A 24,566-nucleotide genomic window follows, 5' to 3' on the forward strand; every position below is an offset into this window, starting at 1 on the left:
AAAAGTCATAGGTTAGTATGTCGTCCAAATTTTGACAAAAAAGTCATACTATAGCATGTCTTCCAAAATTTGACAAAAAGTCATACTATAGCATGTGGTCCAAATTTTGACAAAATAGTCATAGGTTAGTAAGCTGTCCAAATTTTGACAAAAAAGTCATAGGTTAGTATGTCGTCCAAATTTTGACAAAAAGTCATAGGTTAGTATGTCATCCAAATTTTGACAAAAAAGTCATACTATAGCATGTCTCCCAAAATTTGACAAAAAAGTCATAGGTTAGTATGCCGTCCAAATTTTGACAAAAAAGTCATACTATAGCATGTCTTCCGAAATTTGACAAAAAAGTCATAGGTTAGTATGTCGTCCAGATTTTGACAAAAAAGTCATAGGTTAGTATGTCATCCAAATTTTGACAAAAAAGTCATAGGTTAGTATGTCGTCCAAATTTTGACAAAAAGTCATACTATAGCATGTCTTCCAAATTTGACAAAAAAGTCATAGGTTAGTATGTCGTCCAAATTTTGACAAAAAAGTCATAGATTAGTATGTCGTCCAAATTTGGACAAAACAGACATACTATAGCACGTCGTCAAAATTTTGACAAAAAAGTCATACTATAGCATGTCGTCCAAATTTTGACAAAACAGTCATAGGTTAGTATGTCGTCCAAATTTTGACAAAAAAGTCATAGGTTAGTATGTTGTCCAAATTTTGACAAAAAAGTCATACTATAGCATGTCGTCCAAATTTTGACAAAACAGTCATACTATAGCATGTCGTCCAAATTTTGACAAAAAAGTCATAGGTTAGTATGTTGTCCAAATTTTGACAAAGATGTCATACTATAGCATGTGGTCCAAATTTTGACAAAATAGTCATAGGTTAGTATGCTGTCCAAATTTTGACAAAATAGTCATAGGTTAGTATGCTGTCCAAATTTTGACAAAAAAGTCATAGGTTAGTATGTCTTCCGAAATTTGACAAAAAAGTCATACTATAGCATGTAGTCCATAATTTGACAAAAAAGTCATAGGTTAGTATGTCGTCCAAATTTTGACAAGAAGTCATACTATAGCACGTCATCCAAAATTTGACAAAAAAGTCATAGGTTAGTATCTCGTCCAAATTTTGACAAAAAAGTCATAGGTTAGTATGTCATCCAAATTTTGACAAAAAAGTCATAGGTTAGTATGTCGTCCAAATTTTGACAAAAAAGTCATACTATAGCATGTCTTCCAAAATTTGACAAAAAAGTCATAGGTTAGTATGTCTTCCAAATTTTGACAAAAAAGTCATAGGTTAGTATGTCATCCAAATTTTGACAAAAAAGTCATAGGTTAGTATGTCGTCCAAATTTTGACAAAAAAGTCATACTATAGCATGTCTTCCAAAATTTGACAAAAAAGTCATAGGTTAGTATGTCGTCCAAATTTTGACAAAAAAGTCATAGGTTAGTATGTCGTCCAAATTTTGACAAAAAAGTCATAGGTTAGTATGTTGTCCAAATTTTGACAAATAGGTCATACTATAGCATGTGGTCCAAATTTTGACAAAATAGTCATAGGTAAGTAAGCTGTCCAAATTTTGACAAAAAAGTCATAGGTTAGTATGTCATCCAAATTTTGACAAAACAGTCATACTATAGCATGTCGTCCAAATCATGACAAAAAAGTCATAGGTTAGTATGTCGTCCAAATTTTGACAAAAAAGTCATAGGTTAGTATGTCGTCCAAATTTTGACAAAAAAGTCATACTATAGCATGTCGTCCAAATTTTGACAAAAAAGTCATACTATAGCATGTCGTCCAAATTTTGACAAAAAAGTCATAGGTTAGTATGTTGTCCAAATTTTGACAAAGAAGTCATACTATAGCATGTGGTCCAACTTTTGTCAAAACAGTCATAGGTTAGTAAGCCGTCCAAATTTTGACAAAAAAGTCATAGGTTAGTATGTCGTCCAAATTTTGACAAAAAAGTCATAGGTTAGTATGTCATCCAAATTTTGACAAAAAAGTCATACTATAGCATGTCGTCCAAATTTTGACAAAAAAGTCATACTATAGAATGTCGTCCAAATTTTGTCAAAAAAGTCATAGGTTAGTATGTTGTCCAAATTTTTACAAAAAAGTCATAGATTAGTATGTCGTCCAAATTTTTACAAAACAGACATACTATAGCATGTCGTCCAAATTTTGACAAAAAAGTCATACTATAGCATGTAGTCTAAAATTTGACAAAAAAGTCATACTATAGCATGTCTTCCAAAATTTGACAAAAAAGTCATAGGTTAGTATGTCGTCCAAATTTTGACAAAAAAGTCATAGGTTAGTATGTCGTCCAAATTTTGACAAAAAAGTCAAAGGTTAGTATGTCGTCCAAATTTTGACAAAAGTCATACTATAGCAAGTCGTCCAAATTTTGACAAAAAAGTCATACTATAGCATGTCGTCCAAATCATGACAAAAAAGTCATAGGTTAGTATGTCGTCCAAATTTTGACAAAAAAGTCATAGGTTAGTATGTTGTCCAAATTTTGACAAAGAAGTCATACTATAGCATGTGGTCCAAATTTTGACAAAATAGTCATAGGTAAGTAAGCTGTCCAAATTTTGACAAAAAAGTCATAGGTTAGTATGTCATCCAAATTTTGACAAAACAGTCATACTATAGCATGTCGTCCAAATCATGACAAAAAAGTCATAGGTTAGTATGTCGTCCAAATTTTGACAAAAAAGTCATAGGTTAGTATGTCGTCCAAATTTTGACAAAAAAGTCATACTATAGCATGTCGTCCAAATTTTGACAAAAAAGTCATAGGTTAGTATGTCATCCAAATTTTGACAAAAAAGTCATACTATAGCATGTCGTCCAAATTTTGACAAAAAAGTCATACTATAGAATGTCGTCCAAATTTTTACAAAAAAGTCATAGATTAGTATGTCGTCCAAATTTTTACAAAACAGACATACTATAGCATGTCTTCCAAAATTTGACAAAAAAGTCATAGGTTAGTATGTCGTCCAAATTTTGACAAAAAAGTCATAGGTTAGTATGTCGTCCAAAATTTGACAAAAAAGTCATAGGTTAGTATGTCGTCCAAATTTTGACAAAAAAGTCATAGGTTAGTATGTCGTCCAAATTTTGACAAAAAAGTCAAAGGTTAGTATGTCGTCCAAATTTTGACAAAAGTCATACTATAGCAAGTCGTCCAAATTTTGACAAAAAAGTCATACTATAGCATGTCGTCCAAATCATGACAAAAAAGTCATAGGTTAGTATGTCGTCCAAATTTTGACAAAAAAGTCATAGGTTAGTATGTTGTCCAAAATTTGACAAAAAAGTCATACTATAGCATGTTGTCCAAAATTTGACAAAAAAGTCATACTATAGCATGTCGTCCAAATCATGACAAAAAAGTCATAGGTTAGTATGTTGTCCAAATTTTGACAAAAAAGTCATACTATAGCATGTCGTCCAAATTTTGACAAAAAAGTCAGGTTAGTATGTCGTCCAAAGTTTGACAAAAAAGTCATAGGTTAGTATGACGTCCAAATTTTGACAAAAAAGTCATAGGTTAGTATGTTGTCCAAATTTTGACAAAAAATCATAGGTTAGTATGTTGTCCAAATTTTGACAAAATAGTCGTACTATAGCATGTAGTCTAAAATTTGGCAAAAAAGTCATAGCTTAGTATGTCGTCCAAATTTTGACAAAAAAGTCATACTATAGCATGTCGTCCAAATTTTGACAAAAAAGTCAGACTATAGCATGTAGTCTAAAATTTGACAAAAAAGTCATACTATAGCATGTCTTCCAAAATTTGACAAAAAAGTCATAGGTAAGTATGTCGTCCAAATTTTGACAAAAAAGTCATAGGTTAGTATGTTGTCCAAATTTTGACAAAAAAGTCATAGGTTAGTATGTCGTCCAAATTTTGACAAAACAGTCATACTATAGCAAGTCGTCCAAATTTTGACAAAAAAGTCATACTATAGCATGTCGTCCAAATCATGACAAAAAAGTCATAGGTTAGTATGTCGTCCAAAGTTTGACAAAAAAGTCATAGGTTAGTATGACGTCCAAATTTTGACAAAAAAGTCATACTATAGAATGTCGTCCAAATGTTGTCAAAAAAGTCATTCTATAGCATGTCGTCCAAATTTTGTCAAAACAGTCATAGGTTAGTAAGCCGTCCAAATTTTGACAAAAAAGTCATAGGTTAGTATGTCGTCCAAATTTTGACAAAAAAGTCATAGGTTAGTATGTCATCCAAATTTTGACAAAAAAGTCATACTATAGCATGTCGTCCAAATTTTGACAAAAAAGTCATACTATAGAATGTCGTCCAAATTTTGTCAAAAAAGTCATAGGTTAGTATGTTGTCCAAATTTTTACAAAAAAGTCATAGATTAGTATGTCGTCCAAATTTTTACAAAACAGACATACTATAGCATGTCGTCCAAATTTTGACAAAAAAGTCATACTATAGCATGTAGTCTAAAATTTGACAAAAAAGTCATACTATAGCATGTCTTCCAAAATTTGACAAAAAAGTCATAGGTTAGTATGTCGTCCAAATTTTGACAAAAAAGTCATAGGTTAGTATGTCGTCCAAATTTTGACAAAAAAGTCAAAGGTTAGTATGTCGTCCAAATTTTGACAAAAGTCATACTATAGCAAGTCGTCCAAATTTTGACAAAAAAGTCATACTATAGCATGTCGTCCAAATCATGACAAAAAAGTCATAGGTTAGTATGTCGTCCAAATTTTGACAAAAAAGTCATAGGTTAGTATGTTGTCCAAATTTTGACAAAGAAGTCATACTATAGCATGTGGTCCAAATTTTGACAAAAAAGTCATAGGTTAGTATGTTGTCCAAAATTTGACAAAAAAGTCATACTATAGCATGTTGTCCAAAATTTGACAAAAAAGTCATACTATAGCATGTCGTCCAAATCATGACAAAAAAGTCATAGGTTAGTATGTTGTCCAAATTTTGACAAAAAATCATAGGTTAGTATGTCGTCCAAATTTTGACAAAAAAGTCATACTATAGAATGTCGTCCAAATGTTGTCAAAAAAGTCATACTATAGCATGTCGTCCAAATTTTGACAAAAAAGTCATAGGTTAGTATGTCGTCCAAATTTTGACAAAAAAGTCATACTATAGCATGTCGTCCAAATCATGACAAAAAAGTCATAGGTTAGTATGACGTCCAAATTTTGACAAAAAAGTCATACTATAGAATGTCGTCCAAATTTTGTCAAAAAAGTCATACTATAGCATGTCCAAATTTTGACAAAAAAGTCATAGGTTAGTATGTCGTCCAAATCATGACAAAAAAGTCATAGGTTAGTATGTCGTCCAAATTTTGACAAAAAAGTCATAGGTTAGTATGTCGTCCAAATTTTGACAAAAAAGTCATAGGTTAGTATGTCGTCCAAATTTTGACAAAACAGTCATACTATAGCAAGTCGTCCAAATTTTGACAAAAAAGTCATACTATAGCATGTCGTCCAAATTTTGACAAAAAAGTCAGGTTAGTATGTCGTCCAAAGTTTGACAAAAAAGTCATAGGTTAGTATGACGTCCAAATTTTGACAAAAAAGTCATAGGTTAGTATGTTGTCCAAATTTTGACAAAAAATCATAGGTTAGTATGTTGTCCAAATTTTGACAAAATAGTCGTACTATAGCATGTAGTCTAAAATTTGGCAAAAAAGTCATAGCTTAGTATGTCGTCCAAATTTTGACAAAAAAGTCATACTATAGCATGTCGTCCAAATTTTGACAAAAAAGTCAGACTATAGCATGTAGTCTAAAATTTGACAAAAAAGTCATACTATAGCATGTCTTCCAAAATTTGACAAAAAAGTCATAGGTAAGTATGTCGTCCAAATTTTGACAAAAAAGTCATAGGTTAGTATGTTGTCCAAATTTTGACAAAAAAGTCATAGGTTAGTATGTCGTCCAAATTTTGACAAAACAGTCATACTATAGCAAGTCGTCCAAATTTTGACAAAAAAGTCATACTATAGCATGTCGTCCAAATCATGACAAAAAAGTCATAGGTTAGTATGTCGTCCAAAGTTTGACAAAAAAGTCATAGGTTAGTATGACGTCCAAATTTTGACAAAAAAGTCATACTATAGAATGTCGTCCAAATGTTGTCAAAAAAGTCATTCTATAGCATGTCGTCCAAATTTTGTCAAAACAGTCATAGGTTAGTAAGCCGTCCAAATTTTGACAAAAAAGTCATAGGTTAGTATGTCGTCCAAATTTTGACAAAAAAGTCATAGGTTAGTATGTCATCCAAATTTTGACAAAAAAGTCATACTATAGCATGTCGTCCAAATTTTGACAAAAAAGTCATACTATAGAATGTCGTCCAAATTTTGTCAAAAAAGTCATAGGTTAGTATGTTGTCCAAATTTTTACAAAAAAGTCATAGATTAGTATGTCGTCCAAATTTTTACAAAACAGACATACTATAGCATGTCGTCCAAATTTTGACAAAAAAGTCATACTATAGCATGTAGTCTAAAATTTGACAAAAAAGTCATACTATAGCATGTCTTCCAAAATTTGACAAAAAAGTCATAGGTTAGTATGTCGTCCAAATTTTGACAAAAAAGTCATAGGTTAGTATGTCGTCCAAATTTTGACAAAAAAGTCAAAGGTTAGTATGTCGTCCAAATTTTGACAAAAGTCATACTATAGCAAGTCGTCCAAATTTTGACAAAAAAGTCATACTATAGCATGTCGTCCAAATCATGACAAAAAAGTCATAGGTTAGTATGTCGTCCAAATTTTGACAAAAAAGTCATAGGTTAGTATGTTGTCCAAATTTTGACAAAGAAGTCATACTATAGCATGTGGTCCGAATTTTGACAAAATAGTCATAGGTAAGTAAGCTGTCCAAATTTTGACAAAAAAGTCATAGGTTAGTATGTCATCCAAATTTTGACAAAACAGTCATACTATAGCATGTCGTCCAAATCATGACAAAAAAGTCATAGGTTAGTATGTCGTCCAAATTTTGACAAAAAAGTCATAGGTTAGTATGTCGTCCAAATTTTGACAAAAAAGTCATACTATAGCATGTCGTCCAAATTTTGACAAAAAAGTCATAGGTTAGTATGTCATCCAAATTTTGACAAAAAAGTCATACTATAGCATGTCGTCCAAATTTTGACAAAAAAGTCATACTATAGAATGTCGTCCAAATTTTTACAAAAAAGTCATAGATTAGTATGTCGTCCAAATTTTTACAAAACAGACATACTATAGCATGTCTTCCAAAATTTGACAAAAAAGTCATAGGTTAGTATGTCGTCCAAATTTTGACAAAAAAGTCATAGGTTAGTATGTCGTCCAAAATTTGACAAAAAAGTCATAGGTTAGTATGTCGTCCAAATTTTGACAAAAAAGTCATAGGTTAGTATGTCGTCCAAATTTTGACAAAAAAGTCATAGGTTAGTATGTCGTCCAAATTTTGACAAAAGTCATACTATAGCAAGTCGTCCAAATTTTGACAAAAAAGTCATACTATAGCATGTCGTCCAAATCATGACAAAAAAGTCATAGGTTAGTATGTCGTCCAAATTTTGACAAAAAAGTCATAGGTTAGTATGTTGTCCAAAATTTGACAAAAAAGTCATACTATAGCATGTTGTCCAAAATTTGACAAAAAAGTCATACTATAGCATGTCGTCCAAATCATGACAAAAAAGTCATAGGTTAGTATGACGTCCAAATTTTGACAAAAAAGTCATACTATAGAATGTCGTCCAAATTTTGTCAAAAAAGTCATACTATAGCATGTCCAAATTTTGACAAAAAAGTCATAGGTTAGTATGTCGTCCAAATCATGACAAAAAAGTCATAGGTTAGTATGTCGTCCAAATTTTGACAAAAAAGTCATAGGTTAGTATGTCGTCCAAATTTTGACAAAAAAGTCATAGGTTAGTATGTCGTCCAAATTTTGACAAAACAGTCATACTATAGCAAGTCGTCCAAATTTTGACAAAAAAGTCATACTATAGCATGTCGTCCAAATTTTGACAAAAAAGTCAGGTTAGTATGTCGTCCAAAGTTTGACAAAAAAGTCATAGGTTAGTATGACGTCCAAATTTTGACAAAAAAGTCATAGGTTAGTATGTTGTCCAAATTTTGACAAAAAATCATAGGTTAGTATGTTGTCCAAATTTTGACAAAATAGTCGTACTATAGCATGTAGTCTAAAATTTGGCAAAAAAGTCATAGCTTAGTATGTCGTCCAAATTTTGACAAAAAAGTCATACTATAGCATGTCGTCCAAATTTTGACAAAAAAGTCAGACTATAGCATGTAGTCTAAAATTTGACAAAAAAGTCATACTATAGCATGTCTTCCAAAATTTGACAAAAAAGTCATAGGTAAGTATGTCGTCCAAATTTTGACAAAAAAGTCATAGGTTAGTATGTTGTCCAAATTTTGACAAAAAAGTCATAGGTTAGTATGTCGTCCAAATTTTGACAAAACAGTCATACTATAGCAAGTCGTCCAAATTTTGACAAAAAAGTCATACTATAGCATGTCGTCCAAATCATGACAAAAAAGTCATAGGTTAGTATGTCGTCCAAAGTTTGACAAAAAAGTCATAGGTTAGTATGACGTCCAAATTTTGACAAAAAAGTCATACTATAGAATGTCGTCCAAATGTTGTCAAAAAAGTCATTCTATAGCATGTCGTCCAAATTTTGACGAAAAAGTCATAGGTTAGTATGTCGTCCAAATTTTGACAAAAAAGTCATACTATAGCATGTCGTCCAAATCATGACAAAAAAGTCATAGGTTAGTATGTCATCCAAATTTTGACAAAAAAGTCATAGGTTAGTATGACGTCCAAATTTTGACAAAAAAGTCATACTATAGAATGTCGTCCAAATTTTGTCAAAAAAGTCATACTATAGCATGTTGTCCAAAATTTGACAAAAAAGTCATACTATAGCATGTCGTCCAAATTTTGACAAAAAAGTCATAGGTTAGTATGACGTCCAAATTTTGACAAAAAAGTCATAGGTTAGTATGTTGTCCACATTTTGACAAAAAAGTCATAGGTTAGTATGTTGTCCAAATTTTGACCGAAAGTCATACTATAGCATGTCTTCCAAAATTTGACAAAAAAGTCATAGGTTAGTATGTCGTCCAAATTTTGACAAAACAGTCATACTATAGCATGTCGTCCAAATTTTGACAAAAAAGTCAGATTATAGCATGTCGTCCAAATTTTGACAAAAAAGTCAGATTATAGCATGTCGTCCAAATTTTGACAAAAAAGTCATAGGTTAGTATGTCATCCAAATTTTGACAAAAAAGTCATAGGTTAGTATGTCGTCCAAATTTTGACAAAAAAGTCATAGGTTAGTATGTCGTCCAAATTTTGACAAAAAAGTCATAGGTTAGTATGTCATCCAAATTTTGACAAAAAAGTCATAGGTTAGTATGTCGTCCAAATTTTGACAAAAAGTCATACTATAGCATGTCGTCCAAATTTTGACAAAAAAGTCATAGGTTAGTATGTCATCCAAATTTTGACAAAAAAGTCATAGGTTAGTATGTCGTCCAAATGTTGACAAAAAAGTCATACTATAGCATGTCTTCCGAAATTTGACAAAAAAGTCATAGGTTAGTATGTCGTCCAAATGTTGACAAAAAAGTCATACTATAGCATGTCTTCCGAAATTTGACAAAAAAGTCATAGGTTAGTATGTCGTCCAAATGTTGACAAAAAAGTCATACTATAGCATGTCTTCCGAAATTTGACAAAAAAGTCATAGGTTAGTATGTCGTCCAAATTTTGACAAAAAAGTCATACTATAGCACGTCGTCCAAAATTTGACAAAAAAGTCATAGGTTAGTATGTCGTCCAAATTTTGACAAAAAAGTCATAGGTTAGTATGTCATCCAAATTTTGACAAAAAAGTCATAGGTTAGTATGTTGTCCAAATTTTGACAAAAAAGTCATACTATAGCATGTCTTCCGAAATTTGACAAAAAAGTCATAGGTTAGTATGTCGTCCGAATTTTGACAAAAAAGTCATAGGTTAGTATGTTGTCCAAAATTTTGACAAAAAAGTCATACTATAGCATGTCGTCCAAATTTTGACAAAACAGTCATACTATAGCATGTCGTCCAAATTTTGACAAAAAAGTCATAGGTTAGTATGTTGTCCAAATTTTGACAAAGATGTCATACTATAGCATGTGGTCCAAATTTTGACAAAATAGTCATAGGTTAGTATGCTGTCCAAATTTTGACAAAAAAGTCATAGGTTAGTATGTCTTCTGAAATTTGACAAAAAAGTCATACTATAGCATGTAGTCCATAATTTGACAAAAAAGTCATAGGTTAGTATGTCGTCCAAATTTTGACAAGAAGTCATACTATAGCACGTCATCCAAAATTTGACAAAAAAGTCATAGGTTAGTATGTCGTCCAAATTTTGACAAAAAAGTCATAGGTTAGTATGTCATCCAAATTTTGACAAAAAAGTCATAGGTTAGTATGTCGTCCAAATTTTGACAAAAAAGTCATAGGTTAGTATGTCGTCCAAATTTTGACAAAAAGTCATAGGTTAGTATGTCATCCAAATTTTGACAAAAAAGTCATACTATAGCATGTCTTCCGAAATTTGACAAAAAAGTCATAGGTTAGTATGTCGTCCAGATTTTGACAAAAAAGTCATAGGTTAGTATGTCATCCAAATTTTGACAAAAAAGTCATAGGTTAGTATGTCGTCCAAATTTTGACAAAAAGTCATACTATAGCATGTCTTCCAAATTTGACAAAAAAGTCATAGGTTAGTATGTCGTCCAAATTTTGACAAAAAAGTCATAGATTAGTATGTTGTCCAAATTTGGACAAAACAGACATACTATAGCATGTCGTCAAAATTTTGACAAAAAAGTCATACTATAGCATGTCGTCCAAATTTTGACAAAACAGTCATAGGTTAGTATGTCGTCCAAATTTTGACAAAAAAGTCATAGGTTAGTATGTTGTCCAAATTTTGACAAAAAAGTCATACTATAGCATGTCGTCCAAATTTTGACAAAACAGTCATACTATAGCATGTCGTCCAAATTTTGACAAAAAAGTCATAGGTTAGTATGTTGTCCAAATTTTGACAAAGATGTCATACTATAGCATGTGGTCCAAATTTTGACAAAATAGTCATAGGTTAGTATGCTGTCCAAATTTTGACAAAATAGTCATAGGTTAGTATGCTGTCCAAATTTTGACAAAAAAGTCATAGGTTAGTATGTCTTCCGAAATTTGACAAAAAAGTCATACTATAGCATGTAGTCCATAATTTGACAAAAAAGTCATAGGTTAGTATGTCGTCCAAATTTTGACAAGAAGTCATACTATAGCACGTCATCCAAAATTTGACAAAAAAGTCATAGGTTAGTATCTCGTCCAAATTTTGACAAAAAAGTCATAGGTTAGTATGTCGTCCAAATTTTGACAAAAAAGTCATAGGTTAGTATGTCTTCCAAAATTTGACAAAAAAGTCATAGGTTAGTATGTTGTCCAAATTTTGACAAAAAAGTCATAGGTTAGTATGTCGTCCAAATTTTGACAAAAAAGTCATAGGTTAGTATGTTGTCCAAATTTTGACAAAAAAGTCATAGGTTAGTATGTCGTCCAAATTTTGACAAAAAAGTCATACTATAGCATGTCTTCCAAAATTTGACAAAAAAGTCATAGGTTAGTATGTCGTCCAAATTTTGACAAAAAAGTCATAGGTTAGTATGTCGTCCAAATTTTGACAAAAAAGTCATAGGTTAGTATGTTGTCCAAATTGACAAAGAAGTCATACTATAGCATGTGGTCCAAATTTTGACAAAATAGTCATAGGTTAGTAAGCTGTCCAAATTTTGACAAAAAAGTCATAGGTTAGTATGTCGTCCAAATTTTGACAAAAAGTCATAGGTTAGTATGTCATCCAAATTTTGACAAAAAAGTCATACTATAGCATGTCTCCCAAAATTTGACAAAAAAGTCATAGGTTAGTATGCCGTCCAAATTTTGACAAAAAAGTCATACTATAGCATGGCTTCCGAAATTTGACAAAAAAGTCATAGGTTAGTATGTCGTCCAGATTTTGACAAAAAAGTCATAGGTTAGTATGTCATCCAAATTTTGACAAAAAAGTCATAGGTTAGTATGTCGTCCAAATTTTGACAAAAAGTCATACTATAGCATGTCTTCCAAATTTGACAAAAAAGTCATAGGTTAGTATGTCGTCCAAATTTTGACAAAAAAGTCATAGATTAGTATGTTGTCCAAATTTGGACAAAACAGACATACTATAGCATGTCGTCAAAATTTTGACAAAAAAGTCATACTATAGCATGTCGTCCAAATTTTGACAAAACAGTCATAGGTTAGTATGTCGTCCAAATTTTGACAAAAAAGTCATAGGTTAGTATGTTGTCCAAATTTTGACAAAAAAGTCATACTATAGCATGTCGTCCAAATTTTGACAAAACAGTCATACTATAGCATGTCGTCCAAATTTTGACAAAAAAGTCATAGGTTAGTATGTTGTCCAAATTTTGACAAAGATGTCATACTATAGCATGTGGTCCAAATTTTGACAAAATAGTCATAGGTTAGTATGCTGTCCAAATTTTGACAAAATAGTCATAGGTTAGTATGCTGTCCAAATTTTGACAAAAAAGTCATAGGTTAGTATGTCTTCCGAAATTTGACAAAAAAGTCATACTATAGCATGTAGTCCATAATTTGACAAAAAAGTCATAGGTTAGTATGTCGTCCAAATTTTGACAAGAAGTCATACTATAGCACGTCATCCAAAATTTGACAAAAAAGTCATAGGTTAGTATCTCGTCCAAATTTTGACAAAAAAGTCATAGGTTAGTATGTCATCCAAATTTTGACAAAAAAGTCATAGGTTAGTATGTCGTCCAAATTTTGACAAAAAAGTCATACTATAGCATGTCTTCCAAAATTTGACAAAAAAGTCATAGGTTAGTATGTCGTCCAAATTTTGACAAAAAAGTCATAGGTTAGTATGTCATCCAAATTTTGACAAAAAAGTCATAGGTTAGTATGTCGTCCAAATTTTGACAAAAAAGTCATACTATAGCATGTCTTCCAAAATTTGACAAAAAAGTCATAGGTTAGTATGTCGTCCAAATTTTGACAAAAAAGTCATAGGTTAGTATGTCATCCAAATTTTGACAAAAAAGTCATAGGTTAGTATGTCGTCCAAATTTTGACAAAAAAGTCATACTATAGCATGTCTTCCAAATTTTGACAAAAAAGTCATAGGTTAGTATGTCGTCCAAATTTTGACAAAAAAGTCATAGGTTAGTATGTTGTCCAAAATTTGACAAAGAAGTCATACTATAGCATGTGGTCCAAATTTTGACAAAATAGTCATAGGTAAGTAAGCTGTCCAAATTTTGACAAAAAAGTCATAGGTTAGTATGTCGTCCAAATTTTGACAAAAAAGTCATAGGTTAGTATGTCATCCAAATTTTGACAAAAAAGTCATACTATAGCATGTCGTCCAAATTTTGACAAAAAAGTCATAGGTTAGTATGTCGTCCAAATTTTGACAAAAAAGTCATAGGTTAGTATGTCGTCCAAATTTTGACAAAAAAGTCATAGGTTAGTATGTTGTCCAAATTTTTACAAAAAAGTCATAGATTAGTATGTCGACCAAATTTTGACAAAACAGACATACTATAGCATGTCGTCCAAATTTTGACAAAAAAGTCATACTATAGCATGTAGTCTAAAATTTGACAAAAAAGTCATACTATAGCATGTCTTCCAAAATTTGACAAAAAAGTCATAGGTCAGTATGTCGTCCAAATTTTGACAAAAAAGTCATAGGTTAGTATGTCGTCCAAATTTTGACAAAAAAGTCATAGGTTAGTATGTCGTCCAAATTTTGACAAAAGTCATACTATAGCAAGTCGTCCAAATTTTGACAAAAAAGTCATACTATAGCATGTCGTCCAAATCATGACAAAAAAGTCATAGGTTAGTATGTTGTCCAAATTTTGACAAAAAAGTCATAGGTTAGTATGTTGTCCAAAATTTGACAAAAAAGTCATACTATAGCATGTTGTCCAAAATTTGACAAAAAAGTCATACTATAGCATGTCGTCCAAATCATGACAAAAAAGTCATAGGTTAGTATGTCGTCCAAATTTTGACAAAAAATCATAGGTTAGTATGTCGTCCAAATTTTGACAAAAAAGTCATACTATAGAATGTCGTCCAAATGTTGTCAAAAAAGTCATACTATAGCATGTCGTCCAAATTTTGACAAAAAAGTCATAGGTTAGTATGTCGTCCAAATTTTGACAAAAAAGTCATACTATAGCATGTCGTCCAAATCATGACAAAAAAGTCATAGGTTAGTATGACGTCCAAATTTTGACAAAAAAGTCATACTATAGAATGTCGTCCAAATTTTGTCAAAAAAGTCATACTATAGCATGTTGTCCAAATTTTGACAAAAAAGTCATACTATAGCATGTCGTCCAAATCATGACAAAAAAGTCATAGGTTAGTATGTCGTCCAAATTTTGACAAAAAAGTCATACTATAGCATGTCGTCCAAATTTTGTCAAAAAAGTCATACTATAGCATGTTGTCCAAATTTTGACAAAAAAGTCATACTATAGCATGTCGTCCAAATCATGACAAAAAAGTCATACTATAGAATGTCGTCCAAATTTTGTCAAAAAAGTCATACTATAGCATGTAGTCTAAAATTTGACAAAAAAGTCATACTATAGTATGTCGTCCAAATTTTGACCAAAAAGTCATAGGTTAGTATGTCGTCCATAATTTGACAAAAAAGTCATAGGTTAGTATGTTGTCCAAATTTTGACAAAAAAGTCATAGGTTAGTATGTTGTCCAAATTTTGCCAAAATAGTCATAGGTTAGTATGCCGTCCAAATTTTGACAAAAAAAGTCATAGGTTAGTATATTGTCCAAATTTTGACAAAAAAGTCATAGGTTAGTATGTTGTCCAAATTTTGCCAAAATAGTCGTACTATAGCATGAAGTCTAAAATTTGGCAAAAAAGTCATAGGTTAGTATGTCATCCAAATTTCGACAAAAAAGTCATAGATTAGTATGTCGTCCAAATTTTGACAAAACAGACATACTATAGCATGTCGTCCAAATTTTGACAAAAAAGTCATACTATAGCATGTAGTCTAAAATTTGACAAAAAAGTCATACTATAGCATGTCTTCCAAAATTTGACAAAAAAGTCATAGGTTAGTATGTCGTCCAAATTTTGACAAAAAAGTCATAGGTTAGTATGTTGTCCAAATTTTGACAAAAAAGTCATAGGTTAGTATGTTGTCCAAATTTTGACAAAAAAGTCATAGGTTAGTATGTTGTCCAAATTTTGACAAAAAAGTCATAGGTTAGTATGTTGTCCAAAATTTGACAAAAAAGTCATACTATAGCATGTAGTCTAAAATTTGACAAAAAAGTCATACTATAGCATGTCTTCCAAAATTTGACAAAAAAGTCATACTATAGCATGTCTTCCAAATTTTGACAAAAAAGTCATAGGTTAGTATGTTGTCCAAATTTTGCCAAAATAGTCGTACTATAGCATGAAGTCTAAAATTTGGCAAAAAAGTCATAGGTTAGTATGTCATCCAAATTTTGACAAAAAAGTCATAGATTAGTATGTCGTCCAAATTTTGACAAAACAGACATACTATAGCATGTCGTCCAAATTTTGACAAAAAAGTCATACTATAGCATGTAGTCTAAAATTTGACAAAAAAGTCATACTATAGCATGTCTTCCAAAATTTGACAAAAAAGTCATAGGTTAGTATGTCGTCCAAATTTTGACAAAAAAGTCATAGGTTAGTATGTTGTCCAAATTTTGACAAAAAGGTCATGGATTAGTATGTCTTCCAAATTTTGACAAAACAGTCATAGGTTAGTATGTTGTCCAAATTTTGACAAAATAGTCATAGGTTAGTATGTTGTCCAAATTTTGATAAAACAGACATACTATAGCATGTCGTCCAAACTTTGACAAAAAAGTCATAGGTTAGTATGTCGTCCAAATTTTGACAAAAAAGTCATAGGTTAGTATGTCGTCCAAATTTTGACAAAAAAGTCATACTATAGTATGTCGTCCAAATTTTTACAAAGAGTATGCCGTCCAAATTTTGACAAAAAAGTCATAGGTTAGTATGTCGTCCAAATTTTGACAAAAAAGTCATACTATAGCATGTCGTCCAAATTTTGACAAAAAAGTCATACTATAGCATGTAGTCTAAAATTTGACCAAAAAGTCATAGATAATGTCGTCCAAATTTTGACAAAAAAGTCATAGGTTAGTATGTCTTCCAAAATTTGACAAAAAAGTCATACTATAGCATGTCGTCCAAATTTTGACAAAAAAGTCATACTATAGCATGTAGTCTAAAATTTGACAAAAAAGTCATACTATAGTATGTCGTCCAAAATTTGACCAAAAAGTCATAGATAATGTCGTCCAAATTTTGACAAAAAAGTCATAGGTTAGTATGTCTTCCAAAATTTGACAAAAAAGTCATAGGTTAGTATGTCGTCCAAAGTTAGACAAAAAATGTCATACTATAGCACTACTATATCTAAACAATGACATTGTTGTCAAATTTTGGACAACATACTAAACTATGATTTTTTTTGTGGCTCTGGACGACATACTGAACTATGATATTTTGGTGACTTTTTAGACGACATACTAAACTATGACATTTTGGTCACTTGTTGGACGACATACTAAACTATGACATTTTTATCCAATTTTGGACGACATATGATATTTTTGTTCCTGGTCTTCAACTGTTGAATAATGTTAAACCTCTGGATTTTGCACTGAAAGGTTATTGAGGAATCTTATCATTTTCTCCCTGGATCTGTGGGGTTTTCTCTCTCCAGCTTCATACATTTCCATTGATTGTACATCTCTGGAATCCCATTTCCCAAAAAAGAGGTAAAACTTGATAATAAATATATCCTCAAAGAAAGTCGAAATTATGAGATAAAAAGTCAAAATTATGAGAAAAAGACGAAATTATGAGACAAAAAGTTGAAATTATGAGACAAAAAAATCCTAATTTTGAGATAAAAAAAATCATAATTATGAGATAAAAATTCAAAATTATGAGATGAAAAATAATAATTATGAGATGAAAAGTCATAATTATGAGATGAAAAGTCATAATTATGAGATAAAAAGTATAAATCATGAGATAAAATTATAAATTATGAGATAAAACGATTATATCTGACATCCGATGTAACTAAAGCCACTTGTTACCTAATTTAAGATTGCATATAGTAAGTGTAGTTAGGCCAGCAAGGTGACGGATGAAGGGGCCATTTTTTATCACTTTATATCTCATAATTTCGACTTTTTATCTTGGTTTTACCTCTTTTTTCTGGCAGAAATGGGCCTCCATTTACATCTCTATGTGTTAGATCTGATATTTGTCACTATTGGACACAAAATCTTTTTTACTTATCACACGCCATTGATTCAAATAGATCTAATGCATTATTTCATGCTAAACCATGGAATTTTTCTTATATATTAAGAACGGCTGAATTTCCATTAAAATGAAAATCTTTATTGTCATTATACAACCGAAATTTCATAAGAAAATTCCATGGTCAGATGGGTGGTAACAGAATTTCATGTTTTTATTTTTTTGGCTATGAACACTAACATTTGTTCAGGTTATGGGAAGCTACACTGGCAAATAAAGGACACTGATGAAAATCAATAGGGCAGCATCTCCGGTTAATCCCATAGATTTGTCAGCGCGCCAGGGTCAAAGATGAGGGCTGGTCTTCTCTCCAGCCGTGGTGGACTTTTTACAGTTTGCTCTCGTCCTCTTTGTCTCCTCTACTGATGGATTCTTCCAGACCTCTGTCCCACCGATTACCTCCATATTAAAAGCCCCTTTCGTCCTGCTGGTTATTTCTCACTTTAGGCAGGATTTTCACTCACTGTCACAGAGGCCGGTGTTAGTCTGGCCATTAGGCACCAACATGTTGCTCAGAAACCAGCAAGGCAACAAGTGGCTGTGTCAACAGTGGCTCCACATGAGGTGCAGACTCTTCATTGGCAACTAAAATGTTGTAGCAATAATACTAATAATAAAAGGATATAAAAAGAAATTTGCATTAGTTTTAACTTTAATATATTTATTGTAAAAGATTTTTCTACATCAGGGTCTATTTCTTTACAACTGCCACTTACACTTTACGGCAAGGATGTCAAACGTAAGCGGCCCACAAGAAGGTCCAATCCGGCCTTCAGGATGATTAGGGGAATATTTAGGAATACTATATTTTTCTGTTCCAAACACCTGTAGACTAAAGGTTTAGTGTCTTTGTAGATCAGTTGCAAATAAGTTAGATGTAGGCATTATATTGTAAGAAATTCACTAATTTCTTCTCAAGAAATTTCTAGTTTATAATATGTTTTATAAAAAGATACTTCATTGAATGTAAAAGTCCTTGTTGTTTATACGTTATTATGCTATTATAGATTAAAAAGACAGGATATACAAATGTAACACCACTTTTATTCTATTTTGTTTCATTTCACTTCATTATTTTGAGAAACATACAGTTTGTTTTGAGTGAGTTATGTGAAGGAGGACAAGGAACAGCAACTTTTTTGTGTGGTGATTTAAAACAGATATTCTGTATAGACACAGGTGCAGTGGAGAGAGCAGACCATCAAAGCAACACAACAGCAACCCTTGGTTTCCTATCGGAAAATGCTGTCTAACAGCAAGTTAATGCAGCAAATCTAAGATTTGGCGAAGTGTCTATTTTAAGGGCACGGACGGCAAAAATCGGTGCTAGTTAACTGTCAGTACCTCATTCAACCAAATTGAAACTATTTAATATGATGCTGTTTTTTATGGCCTATAAATTTGTTGACTTAAGTGAACCAGGGACTGACTGCATGAGGTGTCTGCATCACTTACTTCGCTCTCGGCTCTTGAGTCTTTATTGAGACTTTCACTTTTTCCGCCTCAGCCAAATTTTCACACATATCTTAAAGACCGGATAAGACTGTAGTGTTGACCTTTAACACGGACCTTTGTGACCCGCGAGGCCTTCAGTAACACGACAGCACCACGATTCTGTTGTGAACAACAGGTGAAACACTTGACCCGACAGCTGTCGATCACTTCCAGCCTGCGCCTGCAGCGACGCCTGCAAACAACAGTTGGTTGTTCTAATTGGATTATTTTGCTCGAGTGTTTCCTGACAAGTGATACGAGTTCAGTCTTTATTTTTTTCCGGCTCTCCCTAACATGCACCACCACCCCCCCTCTCTCTCTCTGCTCCCCCCTCCACCCCAGCCTCGCTGCAATTAGAGGTAGCAGTGCATGTCTAATGGAGGCTCCTTGAGGTTAACTGCACTCATTTGTTTTGCGAGGGTTTTCTTCGTGGCTCCCCATTTATTTCCATAGATCCAGGACATCTCGCTGACAAATCATTTACAGATGCTTCTCGGCTCGACACACTCAAAGATGTAATGGCGACTGGACCACAGGAATCTTTGTAAAATGAGTGTAATGTCTTAACAAACAACAAAAACAGACGCAGAAGTAGTTTTTCCTCGGTCTCAGGCCGTAGGTTGACTTCCACGTAACACGGTGGAAAGTTAGGATATGGAGAGGGTGATGGACTACGGTGACCTGAGTTCAACCCCCGGAACTCCCAGCAGAGACTTTGACTGATTGTTTTCAGCAAATATTTTTCTCATTTGACCGTGACCAGAACCAATGAATATTAAGTTTATGCCCCAAATCCTCAAAAATAAGATTGAAATGTCTTCATTTAAAAGGTTCTAACCCTGTGTCTTTGAGTTAAATGTTTTTTTGTTCGTCTTCTGTTATTCTTGACAACATGATGAGAGTAAATGCCATAGAATGAGTCGGTAGCTGAAATAAAACAGTTCCATGTTACATTTACATGTTTCCATGCAGAATTGGAGGAGATAGACCACATAATTCAACCACACATTCCCATGTTCAGTATCCCTTTTTTTTTTATCCCCCACTTTCTTTCATCCATATTGTTGATTCCAGGCACTTATCATTTGATTTCCATTGTTTAAGTTCCCCGGTGTACCGCTGTGTACAGGTCATAGATTGGTTTTCCAGGCGCCCACATGTTTTTAAGTAAGCAAGAAAGTGAGTAAATTGTATTTATATAGCACTTTCCATCTATAAAAAAACACAAAGTGTGTCACAATAAAATAAAATAAGGAGAACAGTAAAGTATCAAATCCAGAACAATGATAAATTACATAAAACAGACAGTCAAAACCCTTGGTTAACTACCACACTGTCAGCTAACTAATCACACTTGTGGGGACAAGTGTTGACATTGTCCTCCGTCCAACCATGATAGTTATGTGTTCTGTGAAAACTGCTTCACAGGTGTTCCTCCTGGAACTGTTCATGACACATTACTTTTTGTCAAGTGGTACAATAAAAACTCGGAGCAATTACAGCAGGTTAATACAATTACAATACAGGTGGATCTGCTTGATACTCGAAGGAAATGGTACAAGAGGAGTTTTAGTTTCTGGACCAGATCATCACGTCTGACCGGCTGCACCAAAAGAGACTGTAAACATATACTGGCATGAGAAGGAATGAACAAATGCAGCTCTACACCTTAAAGTCACACGTCACCAAAGCCCTTTGCTAAAGTGGGAAGAGTCTGAAGCGCACGAAAGGTCAGCGAGTGTGAGGAGAAGAGGAGAAAAAGAATCTGCCACTCCAATTATATTAGTCACTGATTGCGGGGATATTTCTCCAGGGTGCACCTTGCAAAGATAAATGTTAACAACATTATTTTGTTGTTAACATTTGGTTATTTCAGTGAGTGAGTAATAGCTTGTTTTTGTAATTTTTTTCCACGTTTTGTTGCTGTTGCTCATCATAACCTTTTGTAATGTTTCCCGTACTCCACGTATAATTGAAAACCTTGGACTTCAAGTTGTTTTTTTGGATTAAAAGAAAAATCATTAGTGTCTTCATTTGCCATAGCAACATCATGAAATAGTGTTGTGTTCACAGTGGAGCACAGCTCTGAGTGGGATTTTTGTTTTCTTTGTTAAACCAAAGAAGTCCAAGAAACAAACAAGTATCCTTGCACTACAGTGGACATGGACAAAAGGTCCATCATTTTAATTTATAATAATAATAATAATAATAAACTTTATTTGTATAGCACCTTTCATACAAGGTTTGCATCTCCAAGTGCTTCACAATAACAGGAAAATCTAATTTAACAAAGACCAAAAGATGCAAATACAATAATAAAACACAACACAGGGTAGAATGAAAAGTCAAAAGTCAAAAGTCAAAAAGTTAAAAAAACCTGTTTTAACTTTGAAATAAAACAAAAGATGCAAATAAAACATTCAATTCAACACAGGGTGGAATAAAATAGGACAGGCTCAAGTTTTAAAGTCATTTAAAATATCCAGTGAGCTGGCTTGCCCGATGTCAAGTATTTCAGCCCAGAGTATAACAGTAACAGAATCTGATCTATAATAAATACAATTTCCAGAACTTTTTCAGAACCAAACCTGAATTGTTGGGTACTATAGGGATCAATCAGGGACCCACGATAACTCATTCTGCCTCAGGTTGAGTATTTTGTCTGTAGTTTACAGCTTTACAGTGAATTGATTTCTTTAGTTACTAAATTGTAGATACTGTACCTTTTTTATGTATAAAAATACTATTTATAGTCGTGTCACATTCAATCCTTTCCCTGTCACTTCCCTAAATTACACAGTTCATTTTTCAGAGAGAGGACACAATGAAAGTAAAATAAAAAAAAACATACCAATTAAACATAAGCTAAATTTATACCCATATTAAGTATAACCCATGGTTTAAAAAGATGTCCTGGCAGAAACGTTGCCAATTATATTTTGTGCGGTTGCCGAGAGCAACACAAACAGTAAATAGAAGTGGGTCATTTTAGTGGAGGAACAACGACAGGAAGCTGATCGTGCACCGTTAACGACTCAGCTTTGCCCAGCGAGGAAACATAAGCTCCTCATTGTGGACAAACCCAGACAGGTGAGGAGCCTGCTGTTGGTTCCAGGATTATTTTGGTATAGGATGTTTGCATGCACAGACTCTCTTTCTCTCCCCAACACACACACACACAAAGTGAGAATCGTGCCTCAATAAGTCTCGAGGACATTACACTGACATTTTGTTTCCTTCTTACTTTAGCCATAACTTAATTTCATTACCCATGAATTCAGAGAGACACATTTAGCTGACACTGAATGACACATTATATACATAAAGAAAAAAAAAAAAAATCAGCTTATATATATATGTATTATTTGAAATAACATTTGTTTGAGTCTTTGTCTGAATGTGTAAAAACAGGCCAAAAATGGAAACTATTTACAGGTGTTTTTACAACTATCTCCTCTTTGACGTGCAACTTCATGGCTTTCAGAAACTGTTGGAATTTTTGCGATAGCACAAATTGTTGCGTAATTACTGTAATGCAAAGTGCAAAGTCTGAAATATTGATTTCTTGTCTTATAATTATCTTTTTATGTCAAACCCAAATGTTTTAAGTGTTGTAGGTTTTTCCAAAACTTTTGAAGGAAACTGTAAATGTTTAAACTGTGGCAATGGTATCTAATTGTGCATGTTGTTCACAGTCAAAGTGAGGCAAATATTCTTGTTGTTGTTGCTGGAATTGTATCATTAAGTACTCACGAACAAACAATCGAGGTTTCTCTTTGCCAAACAGGACGGCTGATGCTCAGGTTGTGGAACAGGGAATACACTCATCACAAGGTTGGTGGTTGGAGTTTTTGTTGGAGAAAAGAAAAGTAAAACTTTATCTCTCCAAAATATAAAATAAAATACATACATTTCACAAGATACTGAAAGAAAACACATAATGCATAATGCTACCCCAGTGAGAGCATTATTTAAAAGTTCACACTTTTTTAAACAAAGGTTTGATGAAAGAAGCTCAATGAGCGCCTTTTAAAAACTGCAAAAGCATATTATTTATCTATAACATGACATTTAAGAGTGGCCACATTAAAGGTCCAACATTTAATCATTCAAACTAAGGTGCAGTAGATTGAATAAAGCGAAATCTTTGACTCGCTGTTGTGACACCGCTGCTAATATCCATTGTGTCTCTGTATACCTGGAGCTCAGCTGTGAAAAGAGCAGCATGTCTGCGGTAATGATCCCTGAAAAGCTGACAACAGACTTCACTGTTAGTTTTTGGGATTATCTCACTTCGTGTTCCACACCGGGTAATCCCGTCCCATTTGAGATCCGTGTCCATATGTTCAAATGTCAGAAAATGTCAGTGCAATCAGAATGCAGAGGGAAACAAAAGGTTAAACAACACAAACACTGGAATGCTGATCAAACTGTAAAAACCCCAGAGGCTTCAGCACACAAATACTGTATCTGCCGCTACAGTCTGGTCTGCATTTGATGTGCACAGAATACAAGAGAGTTGTGATTTTCTTGTGCATCAGAAATATTTGCAATTGAACAATATTTTACAGCCACGAAAAATAACTATGATTGTTGTGGGTTCTGCAAAACCCTGCCGCCTGAAATTACACTCACTTTAACTGCATTTCCACTTCAGGAACCTTCCCCATGGACTATGGGAACCAAACCAGGACCCATGTGAGTCTGAATCCATGTTTTATACAGTTTGGCTAAGTCTCACTCTAAAGCTTTATACTCTGCAAAAAAGACAGTGATGGACAGAATCTTTGGCCCTTACTTTGTGCTCATTTTGTCTTACGATGACGCACACATTAGAGCAATACCACCAGAAATTGTGGGGGCAGTATGGAGTCCAATCAGTCAAGACAACAACCAAGAAGACTCTCTATGCACATTTAAAACTGCCTGCCAGGGCTTGTTGGCTTATTCCTGCATCCAGTGACTGCCAGGCGCTCAGCTTCACTCACCGGCACGCTGTGGGACGTGGCATGTTTGATTTGAGGGGCTTTGTGGCCCAGCAAGTTGTCAAAAGTCTCGTCATCAACCTATCTGATCGGCAACACCAATTTGTAGTGTTCCCCAGTAATGGGACGACTTACATTCAGTGGTCTTATGGTCTTCAATCCAGCCCATTTTGGATCAAGCGCAGTCAAATAAACTCTTCAGTGGTCGATATGTTTGTTGACGCCTGCAACTTGATGCTTGGCGCTGCCCTCTAGAGGAAGTATCGTGTAAACATCCATACCACTGCAAAAGACGCACGGAGGTTTTTAGACATTACTGATTTGAGATCAGACTCAAGTGGAGCATGCAGATGACGCTCGCTAGTGTCAGAAGTAGTAGTGAAACAAACATGTGCAAGCTATCTTGGATGAATCTGGCAACGTCATGGAAGTAAGAAAGAGGCCATGTGGCTCTGTCTCCCTGGAAGCTGAATTCAAGCTC

This window comes from Solea solea, chromosome 13, assembly GCF_958295425.1.
Source record: "Solea solea chromosome 13, fSolSol10.1, whole genome shotgun sequence".
Lineage (NCBI taxonomy): Eukaryota > Metazoa > Chordata > Actinopteri > Pleuronectiformes > Soleidae > Solea > Solea solea.